The sequence below is a fragment of the Myotis lucifugus genome, unplaced genomic scaffold, assembly GCF_000147115.1.
Source record: "Myotis lucifugus unplaced genomic scaffold, Myoluc2.0 scaffold_15, whole genome shotgun sequence".
Classification (NCBI taxonomy): domain Eukaryota; kingdom Metazoa; phylum Chordata; class Mammalia; order Chiroptera; family Vespertilionidae; genus Myotis; species Myotis lucifugus.
This window is the reverse complement of record NW_005871063.1, coordinates 572,824-576,491: the sequence shown is the minus strand read 5'-3', so window position 1 is coordinate 576,491 and position 3,668 is coordinate 572,824. Positions and strand designations below refer to the sequence as shown.

At 42.6% G+C, this 3,668-nt stretch overlaps 1 non-coding gene across 1 annotated transcript; it reads right to left on the bottom strand.

Moving 5' to 3' along the window:
- Window positions 1-2,845: 2,845 nt before the first annotated feature.
- Window positions 2,846-3,005, bottom strand: LOC111825164. The gene has a single exon (XR_002828293.1). It is a non-coding gene; the product is annotated as a U1 spliceosomal RNA (small nuclear RNA).
- Window positions 3,006-3,668: the final 663 nt, after the last annotated feature.

The following is a 3,668-nucleotide window of genomic DNA, read 5'->3' as shown; positions in this document are numbered from 1 at the left end:
GAAAGGCAGGTGGATGGTGAAAGGAAAATCTAAGGCCGCAGCTCTGAAGGAACCTAAAGGTCAAACAACCAGTGACCTGGAGCAGGGCAGAGGCCCTGGGAGAAGAAGCATCAAGAAAATAGCCTGGGTACAATGACTAGTATTTAAGGCATTTTGAGGGAAATTAATAAAATTTGAGGTGGGACCACTTTGGAGATGTATTAATGATAAGTATGTAGAGACTACATAGATCAGTCTGCCAAGCGGTGGCATGATTGTCCACTTGGGAATTTATTGGCTATCTAGACACGTGACACAATACACTCACGGTGAATCTAAGTAAAGTATTTTTAGTACTAACACTAAGCTGGGGTTCCCAGAAGAAAAGGGGCTCATTCAGCGGTCAGATGAGAAATAAGCAAAGGGATACAGGTGGTTTGGCTTTTTAAAAAATATATCTGTATTCATTTTAGAGAGGAAGGGAGAGGGAGAGATAGAAGCATCAATGATGAGAGAATCATTGATCAGCTACCTCCTGCGCGCCCCCTACTAAAGATCAAGCTCGAAACCCGGGCATGTGCCCTGACTGGGAATCAAACCATGACCTCCTTCCTGGTTCATACCATAGGTCAATGCTCAACCACTGAGCCGGGTGGTTTGGGGCTTTTTTGTGGTTAAATGGTCGAGTCAGAATAGTGGGGAATTCCCTTGGCATGGGCTAATCTGCATTATTTGAAATTCCCATCAGCTGTTGTAATTAAGAATTACACAGGAATTCTTAACTTAGTTGCCCAGATGTGGAGCAGATAGGAAAAAAAAAAAGTGGAAATTGAAAGCTGACAAAAGTCAAACATAAAAAATGGAGTCAAGCCTCTTTGTTACAAAATCCAAGTTACAGGGGGAAAAGACAATTATTAACTCAAGAAAAAAAAAAGTTGTATAGGAAAAAGTATGTATTAATAGGATAGAATACTTTATGGCCCACGTATGCATAACATTTACAAAGTCAAATCAAATCAGTATATAATTAAGTCACTGTCATGTTGAAAAGACAAAGAAGGTGTTCGTGTATGTGGTGGACATCATAGGATTTGTTGAAAATGAGCTAAATTTTCACCTCCTAGAGTTGGAAGTCATAGAATTTATTTTTAAAATAGCAATGCGAATATTCTTTTGAGACATGGATAATTCCAAAGGAACTGGATAAAATAGTGGATAGTGGTTGCCTCTGGGAAGGCAAAGCATAAGAAATGGTGGGCAGTGATATGGGAGAGGGTACTTTGGAGGACTGCTGTTTCATTTGTTTGTTAACAAAACATATATTTTTATTGATTTCAGAGAGGAAGGAAGAGGGAGAAAGAGATAGAAACATCAATAATGAGAGAGAATCATTGGTCCGCTTGCCTCCTGCACACCCCACATTGGGGATCGAGCCTACAACCCAGGCATGTGCCCTGGCCAGGAATCGAACCGTGACCTCCTGGTACATAGGTCAATGCTCAACCACTGAGCCACGCCAGCAGGGCCATAGCACTCATTTTAATCTTTGTTTAACTAAAGGTAATAACAGAACATTCTTTTTACTTATGACTTTATTGTTGAAAGTATTACATATGTCTCCCTTTTTTCCCCATTGACCCCTTCTAGCCCACCCCTAGCCACCTAGAACATTTTCTTGAGTGCTTCTTATGAGCCAGACACTATATGAGGTACTGTAACCAGAACCCAACTCTGGCTGCCTGCCATCACAAAAAACCAAACCCTTGAGACAGATGCTGGTGAAAAAGGAAAGAGGTTTCTATCTGAAAGGGCGAGGGCTAGGAAATGGGGGACTCTTGTCACAAAGCCGATTTCAACATCTCCGTACAGGCAGAGGTTTCTATAAGGAGGGAGAAGGACTCTGCTAGCCACACCCAGGAACAAGACATCGACTTGCGCCTGGCCAATCGGCAGAGCACAGTCCTTTCTCCTCCCTTGAAACCGGTCAAGTGATGGTCTGGTGTGCATCATCCTGGTCTTTGTCATCCTGCTTCTGTGGTGGGAGGTCAGCAAGTCTCCTGGACCTGGGATGACTTAACGGTTGGAGTCTGTATCTTCTGACGTTAGTTCCTAGGATTCTTACATAAACATGCTGTTTATCTACAAGCTACATATTAGTCACAATAAGCATTTACAGAAACAATGTCAAAAGAAGGTGGGGTGGGTTACAATTCCTCGTTACAGTACTTTACATACTTTATCTCATTTAATCTCCAAAGCAACATTATTTCTATGAAATAGATGCTATTATTATTATTTTTAATATGTTTTTTATTGATTTCAGAGAGGAAGGAAGAGGGAGAGAGAGAAAAATATCAATGATGAGAGAATCACTGATTGGCTGCCTCCTACAGGCCCCCTACTGGGGATCAAGCCCAAAACCCTGGCATGTGCCCTTGACTGGAATCAAACCTGGGACCCTTCAGTCTGTAGGCTGACACTCTATCCACTTAGCCAAACCGTCTAGGGCTAGATGCTATTATTAATAACCCTCTCATTTTCCAGATAAGGAACCTGAAGTTTAAAGAAGTTAAGCAATTACTCAAAGGAATAAAGATAGTAAGCAGATAGGCTGACATTTGATCTCAAAGAGTCTGACTCCAGAGTATACACTCTAAACACTGCACTATACCTTCTAAACAATGTGCCAAAAATAACACTTTTCACTCATCCATTCAGCAAACCTGCTGTGTGCCAGGCACTAGTCCCGCTGCTGGTGAGCCAACAGTGTTCAAAGCAACACCCCTCACCTCAAAGAACTTACTTTCTAGTGTAGGAGACAGACGACAAACAAATTTTAATATGCATGCACATTTTCTTTTTATTGTAAGGGAGAGCATGAATGCAGTCCCCCACTACCACAAATTATGCAGTCGAGTTTCCCACATTTGGGGAAATCGCAGGGGTCAGCGCAGCTGGAGTACAGTGGATCAGCCTCGCCTGGGAAAACCACCTTTGTGATCATATCTCCCCTGCCAGGTAAGTATGTATGTACCATTTTCTGTGCCTACTGTAACGAACACTAAGAAAGCAGGTAAGTAGCTGGAGACTGGCTAGAGAGGAGAGCTATTTTAGATCAAAGGCCTTCCTGAGATGAGTTTCAGCAAATACCTGAATGAACTCCGGGATGGAGCCATGAGAAAATGCATTCCAGGCCTGAGGAGGAGGAAGTGCCAGGATCCTGAGGTAAGGGTGGGAGTGGGGGTGGGTGCAGAGGAGGGGAAATTGGTAGGCCATGAAGTTGGCAAGGGAGGCAGGGCTATAACACGTTCAGCCTCATAGGTAAGAGCTTTAGCTGTTGTTCTAGAAGTGAGGGGAAGTCTTGGGAGGATTTTGAGCAGGAAAATGACAAATTGTGACTCACATTATATTACCTTGCAATAGAGCCTGGGCTTTGGATCCTGGGGCCACGCATCATCTTTCCAGTATTCTCTAAAACGAAGATGCCATGTGGCTCCTGAGCACTTGAAATGTGGCTGTCCGCACTGAGATGTGCTCTAAGTGTTAAATGCACAACGGATTTCAAAGACTTAGTACCGACAAAAGAATGCAATATATCTCATAAACAAGTTTTTATATCTACTTACTGTACATTGACACGATACTTTAGATATCCGGGGTTAGATCAATATAACATCCAAAATAATTTT